At 44.0% G+C, this 18,722-nt stretch overlaps 1 protein-coding gene and 1 long non-coding RNA gene across 10 annotated transcripts in view; one reads left to right on the top strand and one right to left on the bottom strand.

Moving 5' to 3' along the window:
- The window catches only part of LOC143840007 (uncharacterized), a 68,275-nt gene that overhangs the window by 41,363 nt on the left and 8,190 nt on the right, over positions 1-18,722 (bottom strand). For 2 of the 9 annotated variants that reach the window (XR_013231973.1, XM_077342871.1), the window contains exon 3: positions 12,567-12,642. The exons of the other annotated variants lie outside the window; for them this stretch is intronic. The gene's annotated coding sequence lies outside the window, so the exon portion shown is untranslated. The remainder of the gene's footprint in view (positions 1-12,566; positions 12,643-18,722) is intronic. 9 annotated transcript variants of the gene reach the window in all.
- LOC143840009 (uncharacterized) overlaps positions 9,764-18,722 on the top strand; it is a 71,155-nt gene continuing 62,196 nt past the window's right edge. The window contains exon 1 of the long non-coding RNA XR_013231978.1: positions 9,764-9,819. This is a non-coding gene — a long non-coding RNA (uncharacterized LOC143840009). The remainder of the gene's footprint in view (positions 9,820-18,722) is intronic.

Below are 18,722 nucleotides of genomic sequence, written 5' to 3'. Positions count from 1 at the left end.
TGTAAGGTCTGCAAAATAAGGATGCTTTCATGTCTCTGTGAAATTTGACTGGGAGGATCCCTTGCATGATGGGTACTACCTTTGAGATTATACCAATTAATCTTGCACCTGGAAATGTGTTTTCTATTGAATGATATGAAAATGAAGAACAGGATAAATGATTATTGTTGTTGTTGTTGTTGTTGTTGTTGTTGTTGTTGTATTTATATCCCGCCTCCCCCCCCCAAAGGCTCGAGGCGGCTTACATAACCCCATCCCCTAAAAACCATAAGATAACAATAAGTTCCAATAAATTTACAATAGTTGGTAACCAATTGGTCACAGTGGCAACAATGATGGCTTAGTCTTACTCATTTAGTCTCCACATCCTCAACTACGGGAGGGGGGTTGACACTCTCTACCGCCAGTTTTTGAGGGTGGGGGGCTGATCTTCTTTACCGCCCGGCCTCAACTATAAGCCTGGCAGAAGAGCTCCGTCCTACAGGAAACTAATAAAACTATTATAGCCCAAACCAAATCTAAAGTGAAACTGGATATATTTAATGTAATATGGTAGCCACCATTAGATTTTTGCCTTTAGCCAACCAAAAGAAGATCTGGACACTAAAAAGCCTTACCATATTCTTTGCAGTCATGGAAGTTAGCTATTTTCACTTAGATATTTGAAATTTCTTCTTATTTCATCTTTGAAATTGTTGCTATTATTTAAGTACATTCTGCTCTAATCCAGGCTTGTGAAACCCTCCCATAATTACCTACCACTCTGGGGGCTGCCCAGATGTGTTGGAGGGATGCAGGAAAGGCAGGCAGAGAATGACTCACCTGGTGGGAGATGGGATGCTTCATCACCTGAAACAGCTAGCTAAACAGACACAACCATCACAGGCCATGGGGACTGGAATAGATCAGGGGCAAGAGCCACAGGAAGAGCCTAGAATCAGACAGAGTCAGGAAGCAGTGACTTTCTGAGAGCAGCACCAACCAAAAGGAGGTTGTTTTTAAACCTCCAGTATGGTGGGGCTGATGAGGATAGAAAACACAGAAGGAGGCTTATTGGCTCAGAAACTGGGTATGAGCCAGGACTCACTCATCAATGGAGGGCCTTGCCAGAACCTGTGGATGGCTCCACCTCCAGGTAGGCTCTTATTAGGCACGACCCCAAAGTCTGGGAGGATAGGTGTGTCAACCCTGGACTTGAGTCTCCCAAGAGTCAGAATTTGTGAATAAATTGAATACTTGGGAGCATCATGCAGCATGTGAGGTAGTGTAAAAAAGAAAGAAAAGCTTTGGATCTGGTCTCTAATATTTTTGCAATTCCTATCATTTGAGAAGAAACTCAAACACTTTAAGGGAAAATGCTGTTTTTTAAAAAATTTTACCTATGTCTTTTTGTCCAGCCACTATTTCTTTTTCAGTGTCGGCCCTGCAGTTCCCTCTCATTCCTTTTATTTTCCAGACTTAGACTCTTATTTGCAGATTTCACAACCAGCAAATGCTTCAGTTACACGATACAGTTTACATAAAACTGAATGTGTTGCCACCCTGTACATAGAGACCCAGATAATCAAGGACAGATACCTTTTTCCAGAATGTCGTTGTGGTTCATTGTTTCAGTGCTATAGTATTATCAATGATGGTGATAACTATAGAGAACTGTATGTTTCCAGATGAGAGCTAAAGACCAAGGGCAATGCACGTCTTTGAAAGCATAAGGAAACTAGGGTATAGATTATGAAACAGAACATTGTAAGTGAAACAGAGGCTGAAACAGACAAGGAGCTCAGTGTCTTCTGTGAATCAAAGTGCTTGCCTCTATAGAAGAGGTGTGTTTTTTAACCTTGGTCTTTCGTGATGCTATCTGTCAGTTTAGTTTCTCAATTCTTTTATTTAAAAGATCATGTGAGGTTTTTGGGAGAACAATTGAGGCAATCTCTACAATGTCAAATATGGTTTCTAGACATGGAACCTTCAGCTTTCGGGGTGGAGGGAGAATCAGTATTGATTTACTTAACTACATTCCATTTGGAACTTTCTATGACAACATACATCTAAACTGATTTGATGAAGATACTAGCTACAAAGCCCGCTCTTAAGAACAGGCTTTGAAAGGGCCATCTTCGCCCTGCTCCTCCCCGATGGCTCCGCGGCTTGCCCGAGGCCCGCCAAGCACAGCCGCTGTTTTTTCAAGGCGGCGGCAGTGCTTGTCAGGCCACGGGCAAGCCATCCTCCCCCCTCCCCACCGCTGCAGGTGCTTACCCGGGGCCGGGAAGCACAGCTGGAGCAGCGAAAGCTCACAGATGCACTGGCTGCAGCAGCCAGGCACCTGTGAGGCAAGGGTGAGAGCTGCAGGGGCAATCCCTGATCGGCCCTTTTCTAACTTGGGCAGCCGGACTCGCTCCTCCTTGAGGCTGGTTTCATAAATATATGGATAATGATTGGAATTGGTGTGCTTTGTAAAAATGGTTCTCCAGACTTGAATACATAGTTGGCACTGGTTTATCTTGGACCTAAAGTCTCTCCTGTAAGTTGTTTCATATAAGTAATTTCAGAACACTTGAGGAATTCCCTTTCCCTAATTTGAAGTGCTTAGAAGCATGATAATTAGATGCTTTAAATGAGATATGGATTTTAAATATCATTGTGATCTACATAAGGAGACTGCTACTGCCTTGTCCTACAGCAGCCTTTTCCAACTGTTTTATCATTAAGAAATACCTGAAACATTTTTCAGGCTTCAATAAATCCCAGAAGTGGTGCAATCATACAGAATATGCCTGGGAAGCACAGCTGTTTACATGCCCACCCAGGGCCTCTCTCCTTCCCACCCTATCCAGGCCCATTATCGGCCATTCGGGGGGGGGGGGGGTCAGTATGCCCATACATGGTAATATCACCCAATAACTGCTTAACAAATTTTAAAAATATATTAGAAATAACAATTAACTCCTACTCCTTTATTTATTTACTATATTTATATACCACCATCCCTTGGGAAATGCATCCAGGGCTGTCAAGAAACCCCAGGGTTTCACAAACTCTTGGTTGAGAAAGCCTGGCCTACAGAATGCCAGCTCCTAACTCAGCCAGAAGAACTCCAGCCCTTTGCTAGTGATGATATGAAGCCTTGCTACCTAGGACTGGGAAGGGAGAGGTTGTTACTAACTTGTGTGTATTTTTTGCTGGTGTGGTACTTTTCTTCCAGATCAATTGTTGCCCTTAAGATTGTTTTGCAGTTGATGAAACAAGCTTTTTGTGGTATTAGTGATATTCAGAAGGAATTGAGGGCCTGTTGGAGTTTTATAATTAATGGTGTCAACAATAGATTTGAGAACAGAAGCACCTTAGAAGCAATAAGATTTCCAGAGTATGAGTTTTCGAGAGTCAAAAATGGCATATAAATATTCTTAATTATGGGGCTTAATGGCTGCTGTTGATGCAGAGTACCTAGATTAACCAAGTTGTCCTCTGATAACAGTACCTTGTTAACACCAAATCAAATTTACTTCTAAATTATACTTCATTTTTTATTCCTGCTCTACCATGGTTTATCAAACACAGCATAAAGTTCAAGATGACAAGAATTTGGCTATTTCAATGTAAAAGTAGACAATAGGTAACCATGCCTCCACTGTTAATTAATTAGGAACATATGGCACAATAAATCAGAGGGAGAAAGAGGAGTTGTTTCATTTGCACATAATTTGCTTTCTAGGGATTATGCCTAGAATTTAAATTGGTTCTATCATTGTTATTCAGCTCAATGCTATTTAGACAACTATCTTCCAAATCTATAGATTGATATAAATTAAGCATGGTCTTATTTTTCTGCATGGAGGCACAAAACTTGCGCTGCCTCCTGGTTGCAAATGCACGTTTGTAAGCTGCATGTTTGCAAGCTTCCTGATGGGAGATCCCCTCCCCCACATTTTCCTGCTGCCTAATCACGGCTTTTTGCCTCTTGCAGAGGCTGCAAGGGAAAACAAGTTGAACTTCTCCCCCTACTCCAATCACAGCAAGCCACCAATTGTCAATCACAGCAAGCCACCAATCTCAGCACAGTGGTTATCTCGGGGACTCAAACTTCAATCCCTCCTGAACCCTGAAATTAATTTTTTTAAGTGCACTTCCATGTTGCTGTGCAATAATGCGACAACATTAAAGCATTTTAATTAAAAATTAACATTGCTGCATTGCTCATCCCCCCCCCCCATTTGGGATTCATATTGTTTTGGTCTCTATTTATGTTTTGTTAGATTTGTGACAGGCTGGACATGGTAAACAGACCCTGAAGAGTGATTGTGTATAAACAGTAAGGTTTAAAAACAAAGATAACAGATGCCTAGCTGGTCAGGTGAGGTCTGCTTCATCACATGCCCCCCCTTCCCCATTCATTCCCTACAGTCAGAAAACACAACCGGGACTGTGGCCCATTCCGCACAGGTTGAATGTAGCAGGAATGTGGCAAATTGTAAACACTACTAATTTGCAGTTATGCACGACGCTGTACACAATCTGCCATACTCCTGAAACCGATCCGCAAAAAGCGATTCATTAAAGGGGAATCCAGAAAAGTGGATTCACCCTCCGAAAACCACTACACTCTTGCAAACAATCTGCTACACTAGCGAAAAAGACCTGTGCGTTCCCATTGTTGCGGTTTCACCAAAGTCCCTTCCCCTGGCTCTCTCCTCTGAACTTCCGGCGAAGCGATTGCCATTTTTTTTCTCAGAGCGAGCAGATAGCAACGAGCCGGCGAGTCTTCATTCACCCAGTGAGGCTTCTCCGGCTGCAGCCCCTCCACAGAGCTGCTTTAAAGCTCACCTCAAGTCACCAAGCACAACACAGCCCCGTTTGCAAGTTCCCTTTATTTTCGGCTGAAAATCGCGCTCAGGCATGGGGAAAATCGCGCCCATGCACGCGCCCATGCACGGGGGGGATTTTTTTTTCACTCGGGGGAGCGTGGCAATGATAAATCGCCAGCTCACACACCAGCTGCCAGCTAGATGGGTCTCTACATTGGGAGGAAGCAAGGAAGCAAGGAATCAAGGCATATTCGTTGCAATGGGTGTTTTTCTTTTTTTAAAAAACCTGTTCTTAAAGGGAAAGGGGCTTTTCCGGAGCATGATAACAACCGCCCATTGGCTGTTCGTTTGATTGACAGCTAGGGGCGAGACAAAGCACGGAAAAAATCGCTTCCTTTCTAGCGATTTTTGGCGAGACCGGAAACCTGTGGGAAACGATTGAAACGCTACTGGATTCCACTACAAAGGCAGGTATGTGTTACACCGAATTCCACTATTTTATTTGCCACACTGATCCTTGTGCGGAATGGTCCTGTGTTTTGCCTGCTGGATCCCAAAAAGCCCATGGACACTTAAGGGAACATTTTATTTTAAGTTAGGCAAAGTAGCTTTTTGGTCCCATAGTAGCTTTTTGGTCCCAAGGACCGTACCAGGATAGGGGAGGGTGAGTGTTTCACCCCCTCCTCTGCTGTCTCCAGTCCTCTCCCCCCCTTCAAGAAAAGAGGCTCCTGCTGCACTTGGCTCCCCGCCCCCCTGTGAGCCCCCCTAACCATGTGCAGAACACTTTTCTGTTTCAATGGGGAGGGGAAGAGGAAGACTTGAGTTCAAATCTGGATTCAGCAGGATCCACAATGGAATAAATAAAGTAAGTGCAGATTCAGCCCAGGATTTATTGGTGATGTTTGACCCCACTCTCAGGAAGAAAGTTACAAATGGAGTTGAGATTATTCTACCTGCTGAAATGCTGAAAGCCTATATACTGATTTGGCTGTGCAACAAAAGCTAGCCTCCCCCCTCCCCACTCACACACACTTCAAGTGAAGGGAAAAGTTGAAATGAAATGTTTCCCCAAAGCATTTTGTAGAAAAGTAAAGTAGAAATCAGGTTTTATTTGTGATCCTTCACCCCACTTCCAGAAAAGAAATTAGGAGAATTAATGCAGAAAATGTTTCCAGGAGCCCCCCCCCCACCACTCCCAGAAAGAACAATGCATGTCTCTTCAAGGACAAAAAATAAAAGACGTCTGCCTGTACTCAGCGAGGCTCTGACTGACAGCCAATCAGCCTCTTGGGGGGAGGGGGAGGGTTGAATTCTAGCCAGAAACGAGCAGTTGAAGATCCACAGATAATGCTGTGTAAACCCTCCATCTATCCTGCAAAATTCTCTCTTTCCAAACAGCTATGGATGTCTCCCTTTCACCCTCTTCCACTGAGACCAAAAGAATGCAAAGAGCTCTTACATGACCCCAGGGAGTATATATGCCAAGGCATTCCCACTGAAACCAAAGAGAGAACTACTCTTGGCTTAGGTAAAGGTATCCCCTGTGCAAGCACTGGATCATGTCTGGCCCTTGGGGTGACGCCCTCCAGCGTTTTCATGGCAGACTCAATACGGGGTGGTTTGCCAGTGCCTTCCCCAGTCATTACCATTTACCCCCCAGCAAGCTGGGTACTCATTTTACCGACCTCGGAAGGATGGAAGGCTGAGTCAACCTTGAGCCGGCTGCTGGGAGTGAACTCCCAGCCTCATGGGCAGACAGCTTCAGACAGCATATCGCTGCCTTACCACTCTGCGCCACAAGAGGCTCTTACTCTTGGCTTAAAAGGTAAAGGTAAAGGTATCCCCTGTGCAAGCACCGAGTCATGTCTGACCCTTGGGGTGACGCCCTCTAGCGTTTTCATGGCAGACTCAATACGGGGTGGTTTGCCAGTGCCTTCCCCAGTCATTACCGTTTTACCCCCCAGCAGCAAGCTGGGTACTCATTTTACTGACCTCGGAAGGATGGAAGGCTGAGTTACAGGGATGCTAATCAAGCTAAATGGGTTATCATTGGAGTAGCCATGGAAACCAAAAGACAACCCTCCCAAGCCCTGTCTATGCTGGAAGATAGATTTTTGCATGCTTCACACACTCATACACGTGCCAAGGGAAGAAACTCTGCCTCCCAAAAAGCCTGTGAACGTGAAAAGAGGGGTAAGATTCATATTTGGTCATGCACAGTCATTGGGACCATGGTCATATGAGCCCTGGTTCTCAACCCACAAAACGATTCCATTTTATAGGTTCATGGAGACCCATGAGCTGGCTTGTGCCCATCTCTAGGTAGCTCCCTCTCTACTCCCTGTTTGGACTTGCTATGCTTTTGTGGAGATGGAATCGTCTGCAAAATTCATTTCAAGTCAATAAGATGTTTCTCATTTGCTGGCTGTTTCTCCCTCTTCAGATATAACCAAGAAATTGAAAGTTAATCCTTTTTTCTTAGTTAAAGGTGTAACATATAACATTTGGGGAGCAGTTGGTCAGAAACAGCTCATTAGTATTCCTTCAAAATCTGCATTATTTCTATCCAATGAGGAACACAAAATACAGCAGGAGTCCCATATTTGTTTTAATGGCATAAACAGTCTACCCAGGTATGCAATTAAAACCCTTGCTATGTTTTCCCTGTTTAATGTCCTGTGATGATGGTATTTTTATTGTTCTTTAGGGCTCATTTGCGAATCAATAGACTCCTCTAACCACCAAGATGGAACGAGAAGAGCGAGAGCAAGCTGGTTGCTCGCGGCGGCAGTAGTTGGCCCCTCCCCCTCCCCCGACTGGCCTCAGAAGGTCGGCGGCAGGGCGGCGGTGGCAACGGCAGAAGCAGACGAGCTCTCCCACCACAAGAAGGAAGGCAGCAAAAGTGGCGGCGGCAGCGCGAAAGCAGAGAAGGCCGAGCTCAGGAGGCGCTCGGGCTCCAGTGCAGGGCTTGCAATGCACGAGGCATTGCCACTGCCCTCCAGGGCCCCGCGGCTGCCACCAGCCGGCAGGAATAGCAGCGCCACGCAAGCCCCGCCCTGGGGCCCGGGCCTGCGTGGGAGCCTCCTGAGCCCGGCCTGTCTTCCTGGCTGCCTGCGCAGAAGAAAAATAAATTAAAATTAAATTAAAAAAAATTTTTTAATGGAGAACACCGCGGGACATCTTGAAAATGCCGTGGGACATGGGAAAAACACCCCAAAGGCAGGACTGTCCTGTCAAAAGCAGGACGTCTGGTCACCTTATCTTAAATACATTATTCTTCAGCAATATAATATGTGTTGGCTGTTGAGAGGTAAATACGATGGGGCTGCTATGAGACTAATAAAAACAATTTCCAGATATTTTGCTTTACTTCTGTTACTCACAATAGTTTTTTTTTAAGGTATGGCAGTAAGCACATTCTTCAGTTTCCTTATTTGAATTTTAATTATATTCTCTAGCTATAAATTAATTATAGCTCCTATTGACTATAGTGATACTGTTTAGACAAATTATCTCTCAGGTTACATGAAAAACTTTGACTTAGCAAGACACTCTAGAGTGATTTATTTTCTCCCATGTTATTAATAATCTTCAGTGTAAGTTTCTTGAGGAATTAAAACCACTTTAAGTCTATAAAGTTCTACTCCATTCACTTCTTAGAAATCTATTATATAGTTTCTGTCTCACATATGTGTCCAGCCATCTTGCATCCTGATGCATCATTTTGTGAAAGCTGTGATGCTTTCACATAACTTTTGTATAAAGGGCCCCTGTTCATGCCACTGAAGGGAATCACTGCACATGCTTAATAGACTGCTGCTGACAAAGATCAGTCAATGAAAAGGATAAAGCTTTTTTGTCCATAGATGTATATCAGAGATTACATGGAGAGCTGACTGTTTTAGGTTGCCAATGATCTTAGAAACATCAATTGTTGTTCTTTCTTTAGAACTTTTTATTCCTTGAACTTACCAGGTTTTTAATTGGTCTTTTTATTGTATATAAAGATCAAGCATTCCAGGAAGGGGGAAAAAATACTCGTTCTGTATATATGTACAAGTCCTATCAACAGCATAATTACTTGAAACGAAGGACAGTGTCTTCGTTTTAAAATAGTATTTATTCCAGAACATGACCATATTATTAATGTCGCACTTCAAAACAGCCGAAGCTGTATAACACTCAAGGCCAGACTTGGCAGCTTCATTGTTCCTTATTTTTGTGTTTATATCTTACAACCTTACTTAGGCCTGAGATCAATGCCTCTCCTCACAGCTGTTCTCCATCACACCAGATACTTGCTTGGCTTCTTTCTCTGAGAAGATGAAGCTGAGCGGACTGGCATCATGACTGTTCTGGCCTCCTCCTTTGTTGAAGAATGATTTAAAATTAGACCAAGAAAGCCTTGGACCTTTCATTGTCCTAGGAGGAGCATCCTTATATCAAGAGGGGGGTCTGTTATGAAGAAAAATGAGAATATAATGTTCCTTCCTTCCTTCCTTCCTTCCCCGTCTTTTTGGCTCCAAAAGGTAGTTTAATATCCTTCAAAGAATTTATCATAATGCTGCTCAGTTAGGTGGCTGCTAGCTCCAAAGGTTTCTCATTCTGATCCAGAGACATTAATCATCCTGCCAGCTTTTATACAGAGATGTATATTTTAAAAGTCCTTCAGTTCTGTGACTAAGTTTCCTGGTGCAATTCTTCTTAATTGGCTATACAATTGGTGCAGTATAATCCCATGCATGTCTTCTTGGAAGTAACTAAGTCCTACTGTGCTCCACAGAGCTTAGTTTCAAATCCTCAGTAAACCTTATAAAACCCAAACTGGCAAGTCGCCCACTACCTGATTGTCCCTCATCCAGGAATGATCTGCCCAGGCAAACTAGACCCAATCAGGAGGCAGCCCTCAGCCAGGAAGGGCTTTATAAGAGATCAGCTCTCCACCTCCAACTTCTTGCCGGTTTCAGAGGTTGGCTTGGTGGAAGAGGAACAAGCCTCAGAGCACACCCTGCTGCCAGTAAGTTGCCCAGTTTACCTGGCCTCTTCTAACTCAGAGAACATGGTGGGGAGCTGGGGCAGCCTCTTAGAGCCTTCTGGAAGTGGGAGGCTGCAAAAGGGTCAGAAACGGCCACCTGCCGGCTCTCTGGGATCATGGGTGCCAAGGGAACACCTCTGCTCTTGGAATGTTTACTCATGAGTAAGTGATGGCCCTCATCCAGGAATGGCCTGACCCAATCAGGATTCAGCTCTCAACCAGGAAAGGCTTAACAAGGGGTCAGCTCTCTACCTCCAACTTCCTGCCAGTTTCAGAAGCTTGCTGGGTAAAACAGGAGCTGGTTGCAGAGCATGTCCTGCTGCCAGTAAGTTGCCATGGCCTCTTTCAACTCTGAGAACATTGGGGGAGCTGGGGGAGCTTCTGTGTGCCTTCGGAAGATGGGGGGCTGCAGGGGCTCCAGAAACAGTCCCCTGCTGGTCCTCTGGGACCCAGGGTGCCCAGGAAAAGCCTCTGCCCTGGACATATTTACGCATGAGTAAGTCATGTGAGGTTTGTAATTTGAAAACTGAGAAAGGAGGAATACTTTGGGGGTAGCCATCACAGGCAATTGCAGCAGGGAGAACAATGGTGATGTAGGTGTGACTGGGGAGATGTAGATTTTCCCTTTCCATATGGATACCACCTTGGTTTTGTGGCAGTTTTCCCAGGACCATCACAACAGAACAAATTTGAGAACAATAGCATGGAAGATGGTGACACTGTAGAGGAAGCACAGAAGCACCATGAGTTCATGGGGACATGTGGAGAGGAGAGACACTGTTTCCCAGTAGCACCTTCCCAGTAGAAGAAGAGTTGATTTTTATACCCTGCTTTTCACTGGGAGTCTCAGAGTGGCTTATAATTATCTTCCCTTCCTCTCCCCACAGCAGACACTCTGTGAGGTAGGTGAGGCTAGGACAGCTCTGAGAGAAACTGCTCTATGAGAACAGTTTCTAACAGGACTGTGACTAGCCCAAGGTCACCCAGCACGTGGAGGAACAGGGAATCAAATCTAACTCACACATCTCTCTCTCTCTCTCTCTCTCTCTCTCTCTCTCTCTCTCTCTCTCTCTCTCTCTCTCTCTCCCCATCCCAAGCAGCCATTTCCTCCAGGGAAACTGATCTCTGCACACTGGAGAGGAGCTTTCATTTTGGGGGTTCTCCAGGACCCATCTGGAGGCTGGCATCCCTGACCAGTGGTGGGGATGCTAGCCTCCAGCTGGGACCTCGAGATCCCACTTCTAGAGTTTTTCAAAGCATGAAGAATATTTCAGGGGTTTCTCAATGGTAAAAAAGTTGAGAAAAGCTGACATAGAGGCTTTGTAAGTTCTTTGGCAGCCAATGTTTTCATGTTTGATTGTAACATACAACTGTTTTTGATTTACTCTGATATTGAAGTGATTGAAAGACGTTCAGTTCTTTAAGCAAGTTTTGCTATCAATTCAATATTTTCATTAATGGAAGAAACTGTGAATTATTTGTTGTTTATGAATTATTTGTTGTTTATTGTTATTAGCAGTTACTGCCACCCAGCATTTGTCTTTGTTTCCCACCTGGAGCCTGGTATCTCTGCAACTCCATGAGCCAGAGCCTCCAGGGGCACTGATCTCTGTTGCCTGGAAATGACCTGTAATTTCAGCAAATCCCCAGGTCCCAACCTCTCCCATCCTGCAACCTCTCTGCCACAGAGTTCCCCCCTCTCAAGCAAGCCCTTTCATCTCCAGGAGTCTGGAAATGAGTTGTTGTTGTAGAATCCCCCCTCCAAAACAGCCATTTTCTCCTGGGGAGATGATCTCTATAGTCCAATTCCAGGAGCTTTCCAGGCCATACCTGGAGGTTGGTGACCCCTGTGTCAGGAATGTTCCTTGAGGTTTGGAGGCGAGTCCAAGGGTGGGCAGGAGCTTCTGCCAGATAGCCAGCCCTGAGGAAGGCCACAGTGCAGGTCTTCATTCTAGCGTCCATTATATTCCTTGGTTACAATGGACTTTGTCTCTAGTAAGAATGTATAAGATTGTAGGTGGGCAGCACATTTTTAAATGCTGACACCCCCCCAGGCTTATATTTGAGTGAGGGCCCCACTTATCTGTTATTGTTGGTACCTATTTTTGTGCTAAAATTAGGTGCCTCGGCTAAAATTCGGGTCAGCTTAAGTTCGAGCATATTTGAGCTATTTCAAAAATTCAACACCAATATGTGGAGAGCATAGCAATTGTACTGGAGTACTTAGCAAGCTTGCCATAACTCAGTCCTGATGGGACATATCAACAACGCCCTTGCGATAACCACACATAGAAGCAGCCAACCAATGCAGATTGAATCTAGCGTGACTTTAATTTCAACCCACTACTCCCTGATTGCAACTCTGTCTTTGTGGAAATGAACAGGGCAACCCTTGTAGCTTGGGGTTCCTAAAGGGAAATAAACACAGCCACTTCTCCTAAAGAACCAGTGGTAGCCCCATGACAGTTCAAAAAGCTTTGCAGAGATTCCTTTCTGAATCCATTGTGTCTTTTAACACAAGGGGAAGGAAACATGAGCAGCTAGCCAATTTTCTTGCCGACAGGACTGAACAATGTCTTTCTGTCAGTCATTATACCCTTTCTGTGACTTTGTGAAGACCTTATGATTAAATATAGGGATGGAAATCAAGGGCAAAGGTACTGCTTACATATGTTGGCATGTAGAAAGAAGAGGAGGAGGTAGAAGCCAAGATGATGGATTATACCTACCAAAGATAAGCTGTAAATTTGGTGGCTCAGTTGGGGAGAAGAAAAAAAGCTAGAACACCCTGGCAGGTTTGTAGAGCTGCAGAAAACAGAGGGAGAAGGAATACAGGCAGAGTTGGAGGCTTAACTTTCCCCCTCACTGGTAGTATGAACAAACACCCACACAAATTATGGAGACATGAGAGAGATCAATGATGATGAATCAACAAGCCATCTTTATAAAGGAGAAGACAATTGATTTGGGATCTGAAATCTCTTGCATATATTTGTTATGTTGAACAGAAGCCATGTAGGGTCCAATATGAATTAATCAAATTGTGCAAATATGAATGGAGCTATTTTAAAGTAAAAGTGGAGGTGATGTGTTAAGAAAATATGTGTCCTTAAGAAAAATTAAGTGTGGGCAGGGATTTCTGTTGGATCACTCCCCCCCCTCGCCCCCCTCAATTTTGTGCTTGGGAAGTCAGTGGACTCACAGGAACAACACAGTGGTGTTTTGCAGTGGGAGGGGAAGTTTATAAATATTGTTGCCTTTCTTGAGAAAAACTAATTGCTATTAAGCTTTCTTTATGTAGACAGATGCAAGCTGATAAATATAATCTCCCTTCTTACTTAGAATTACAAGTGTATTATCTCTGCTGGTCTGAATCATCCTGATGTACCTATCGAAGGCATGTGAGGACTGTGAGGAAAGCACCCTGTTTCCTCCCAAGGGTTAATGTGAATATTAGTGGACCTTCTTGCAGGTGTCCATAATTAATGCATTTTGCCCACAGGCTCTTATCTCTTTGAAGGCCTGAGTCTAGAATGTGACAATTATTTTTTTCTGAGGATCTGCTGTCCACAAGATAGGAAGGGGGAGCAGAAAGAATGATGCAGTCTTCTAGAAAGTTCCTGTGAATGTGGGCCTTGATTAGATTTGGAGCATTAGCTGGTGTTAGAGAGCCAAAGAGTATAATTGAGCCAGAGATCAAGGGAAGTTTACTGCTGACAGAGGCATTGCTGAGTCATAGAGGAATGCTGAAACCTCTAGTTTCAAACACTAGAATTTGTGACTGTGCCATCTAAAGGTAGGTATCAATGTTTTAGATAAGTCAGCTTTTTTGTGCTAATTAATTCAACAGGCTGTATTGCCAGTAGGATTATTTTTCTTTTGTCATCTAATAAACCTTTCCCTATTTTTTAAAACAAAAGGTCTGGTTTCTTGTACACACATAGTTCCAGAGACTCATGGATCTGAACACTGATAGCCATTCAGAGGGGCAGTGGCTCAGGAAGACCAGGCCTGAGTCTTGACAGTGACCTATTTCAATCTAGTGCACAAATAGCAGTCACAGTACTAACTTTTGGTTAGTTTCCTAGCATGCCATGAAGGAATTTTATCTTGATATTTAATACAATGTAAGGTTCTGGGGGGTAAACAGTAATGACTGGGGAAGCACTGGCAAACCACCCCGTATTGTGTCTGCCATGAAAACGCTGGAGGGCGTCACCCCAAGGGTCAGACATGACCCAGTGCTTGAGTAGGGGATACCTTTACCTTTACTTTTAAGGTTCCTAAATATGTTACCTTTTCAAGGATTACAAGTGGTGGTACCATTAACAATGATTTCTTGAAGAATTTACTGAGATAAGGTGGGAAGCTTTATGTATAATCCTACTCAATAGACTGTATTTGTCATGCTACATTTCCTACGTTGTGGATAATGTTCTTAATTTGATGAAAGGTATGATGCTATACATATTTACTCAGACACATCCTTAGCCATCCATCCATGGTTCCTCTATATATTTGTGAAACAGCCTCGGGGGTGGAACGTGTCCGGCTGTCCAAGTTGGAATAGGGCCAATCAGGGTACAGCTACCAATGTTGGCTGCACCCTGATTGGCCTTGCTCCTACAGCTCCCGCCCTCCTTCCCTGAACAATAGCCACGTTCCTCTCAGACACGCCAGAGACAGAGAGAGACACACAGAGCCCTCCTATCGCTCCTACTGTGAGGGAGGCAGAGAAAGACACAGAGACATCTGTGCCTAGTTGTTGACAGAGACACAGAGAAAGCCGCTCCTGCTGCGAGGGAAGGAGAGAGAGAGAGAGAGAGAGACAGACAAAGCGCTGCCCCAAACTGAACACCAGCCCTCCTTCCTTCCTACAAACCAGCTCTAATTACCTGCTATACCTTCTGCTGCAAAGCACACCACAGCAAGAGGGAGAGAGAGAGAGAGAGAGAGAGAGACAGACAGACAGACAGACAGACAGACACAGAGAGAGATCTGCACCTCCCGGTGTCCCCTGGATCCTAGCGCTCATTGGATTCCTGCTTGCAATGGGCTTTCTTGCTAGTATTCTATAAAAATCAATGGACATTTTGGATCCAAGGTGTTTAGGAAACAAAGTGTTAATGTATCCCCACTTGAATTATAGAGGTTTGCTCATACTGTCACAAAGACAAATCAGACTTTGTTACAGAAGAAGAGTTGCCTGGGATAGATAAAAATCAAGTGACTTTCTTTCTGATGTCACACAGAAGTCTGTAAGAATCAATCTTTGATCTCTTGATTCCTAGTCCAATGCATTATTCATAGAGCTATCCTTCATCTTTTAATGCCCCATCTCTCCTTTGCCACCTCTATAGACTGTGTTGAAATACTGACACTTTTCTTGCTAAACTGTTTGCACTAAACCTATCAAGAGCAGATCATTGCAAATTCTAGTATTCTATCTGACATGAGCTCTGTTCAGTAACACAATTTTCAGTGGGTCCAACAGTCTTTGTTACTTATCAGGACCACAGTATGTGGACAGGTAGAACAGAATAGGAATTGGAGAGCCATTTCACATGTTATCCCATCAATGACTCAGCTTTGCAACTTAGACTGTTTATGCACAGGCAGGGAAGGGTGGGCTGGTACCTGCATAACAGCAGGGCTAATCCCCAGTTATGCACAACACCGGTGCCATCCAGGCTTCCTCCCGACCCTGGCCCACTTTAGGGCCTCTGATGGCTCATGTCAAGGGAACACGGACTCTTCTGCATTCCTTTCTTGCTGCAGTGGCCAATAGAGGCCCAGCCAGGCCAGGCCCATGCAGAATGTGCGCAGACAGCCCAGGCTCCAACCCCAAACCTACAGTATCCCTGCAGGGACACAAAATGCCCTGTTCAGCTTCTCTGTGCTACGAAGCTGAATGTGGCGTTTCTACGTGGAAATGAGATTATTTTCCATCATGTTGGGATTTTTAAAAGTCTTTTAATGGATATTTTAATGGGACTAGACTATTGTTACCCACCACGAGCCTCTGAGGGAGTGGTGGGAAATAAATCTAATAATAATAATAATAATAATAATAATAATTAATAATACACTACCCATGGTGGCAGGATATGCTGCTATCCTACCATCCTGTGGTGGGATCTCTATGTCCCTCCCCTCCTTGGTACCACTGCCACCATGAGGCGCAACAGGCCCTTCCAGCCCCAGGGTTGTATATGCACATGCACAACTTTGGGGGGAGGGACTGTGTGTGCCAGGGGATTTCGTTCTTCCGTGCATACACAGGAAGATGTGGGGCATGTTGCCCCTCTGCAAGGAATGGGCGGTGGCCTGGTGCGGCTGTCACTGTGCATAATCAGTCATTGTCACCCACAATTCCAACTCTAAGATGAGTCTCCCTGTGGAATACATGTTTTCAAATACCTGTTAGCTAGTTTGTTCATTAATTTATCATCCAGCTTTCTCATTGTGACTCAAGGTAAATTACAGAATTATAAAAATGCAATAAAGAACATTATGATAGTTCAATTAACAATACAACAAAACTATGTGCCATAGTCTCCATGTCTGTTTTAACAAATTCATGCAGTTTAAATGAAAATTTTGTTATCTGTTTAAGTAGTGTTCATTCAGGTACTGGCCAATGGCTTTTTCCCTAATGGAAGCTGGGGAAATTATGAATAATATGTAGCTCAATACTTTATTGCTGTTTCTGTAGAGGAAATTATTGTGTAATAATTTCACATGTTGAGCCTTGTGAAATAAAATGAGTATACAGAAGATAGTATTTTCCCCCAATCACTTCAATAAGATTTATAACTGAACAAGAGCTCAAATAATGCATGCCTCCTTTCCCTGTGGCATCAGTGATATTCTGATCTGAATGGATTTCCTGGCTGAACCTCTGCAGCTTGGTTTCCTGTGAGCACCCTTCTTCATGTCTTTTCCTGACAGGCAGCTGCCCTGAAAGTACTTCTCTGTGTATGAATGGCTTCCTTTACAGAGGGCTCAGTCTATTTTAGCTTCCACTGATGTACTCTGGAAGATTGTGATCACTTCTGAAGGACAATTCATTCACTGAAAGCAAGGACTCTAGCCAAGTGTATGGAAGTAGCACTGCAAAGATTAAACTGGGTTAAACATTTTGAAGATAAACTGACTTGGGCTGCAAGTTAGATTGTGCATATGGGGTTGTGCATATCCATTTAAAAATTGCTATAATTACTCAAATGACATTTCAATGAGTGGGTTTACAGAATCATTGGGCTTATGTTACTATCTGTACACTGGAGACTGTCAGCAGCAGCTTTGTTTGGAAAGTTTTCTACCTTGTACAGATTTCAGTCATAAATGGTCAACAAATTCCTTTTGTCACTCATGTTTCTCAGATGCAAATAAAATCAACAACTGCTTAATTGGATTGCCCAACCTTGTACCTACTTGGCTACATATTTTATATTATATGTTTCCTTTGTGTAACTCTGTCAAACAAAAATAAATGAATTAATCAATAAGTTTAACAGCTCTTAGTTGGAAACTCCTCCAGATCATCTCTGTTAAATCTGTGTTAGGTATACTTCTAAAAAATATCCTTTTTTTTTTAAAGAAAATCCCAAAGTCATTTTTTAGAACCATGGAATCTGGGTTTTGGGTTGCACATTCATGTTAAATAGGGTAGCATTTCTGCTATCAAGTATTACAGGAGGAAAGTTAAAGTTGAATTCTGTGAAAGAAAGGCAGAATGAAGTTAAAGTCTGTTGTGATACAGTGTTGATCAAGTAGTAAAACAATTCCTATACTGTTCCACTTTAGCTTGCAAGCAGGGGATTCTGGGTTTCATTGCTCCAAAAGAGAGGGGGGGGGTCCTGTGCATTAACCCATCCCCTTCAAATATGAAGGAGAAGTCTAGGTTACCTTTCTTATTGGCTAGAGCAGTGGTTCTCAACCTTACTAATGCCCATGACCCTTTAATACCGTTCCTCATGTTGTGGTGACCCCCAATCATAAAATTATGCAAGTATTCTTTCCCAGAAATTAAACCAAAACTGACCAATGGCATGAAGAGCCATTGTTCATGATTGTATATAATTTTTTTCTGGGGTTTCTCAGTTCAGTTGTGTCTCTTGTCCCATCATACTGATCTCACTGTTTTCTTCTGCTCCAGGCAGATGAATGCTCTGTCTCGATCTACCTCGCAAGGCTGTTGTGTGGATGGCTCACCCCCCCCCAGCCAAGCTGCTTGCCCTGCTGTGACTCCTGTGAAAGGGTTGTTCGACCCCCAAGTTGTCCTGACCTCCAGGTTGAGAACCACTAGGCTAGAGTCTTTAAAAATATATATATATACTAGCTTCAAAGCCCATCCGTAAGAATGGGCCCTGAAAGGGTCCCCTCTATACCAGCTCGCAGCCAAATCAAGTAGGGTGGGCGGGGGCAGGGCCGAGACAGAGCTCCTCAGCAGGCAGTCAGCAGGCCGGGGGGCCCTCATGAGCAGGCCTAGCGTAGCAGGCCAGGAGGCCCTTGTTAGCAAGTCCTCCACCATGACTCCTTACCCAAGGCCCTCTCTCCTGCTGCTGGCTCCAAGCACTGAGGCATCTGAGAGCAAAGAGGCTAGAGACCAGGGCAGGAGCTGCAGGGGCAGGGCCAATCAGGACAAAGCTGGCTGCACCCTGATTGGCCCTTGGACAGCCGGACACGTCCCACCCCCTAGGCTGTTTCAGAAATATATAGAGGAACAATGATGGATAAGGATACACACACACACACACACACACACATATATACACATACACACACATGTATATATACATGGTGGAGGTTTCAGTAGTAAAAGCTTACACTGTGGTTTGAAATGGAAAATCTGTATATTTGATCTGCTGGAAATTCCTAGC

Source organism: Paroedura picta, chromosome 6 (genome assembly GCF_049243985.1).
Source record: "Paroedura picta isolate Pp20150507F chromosome 6, Ppicta_v3.0, whole genome shotgun sequence".
NCBI classification, from domain to species: Eukaryota; Metazoa; Chordata; class Lepidosauria; order Squamata; family Gekkonidae; genus Paroedura; species Paroedura picta.
The sequence above is the reverse complement of the archived record's forward strand: the minus strand, read 5'-3'. Positions and strand labels throughout refer to the sequence as shown.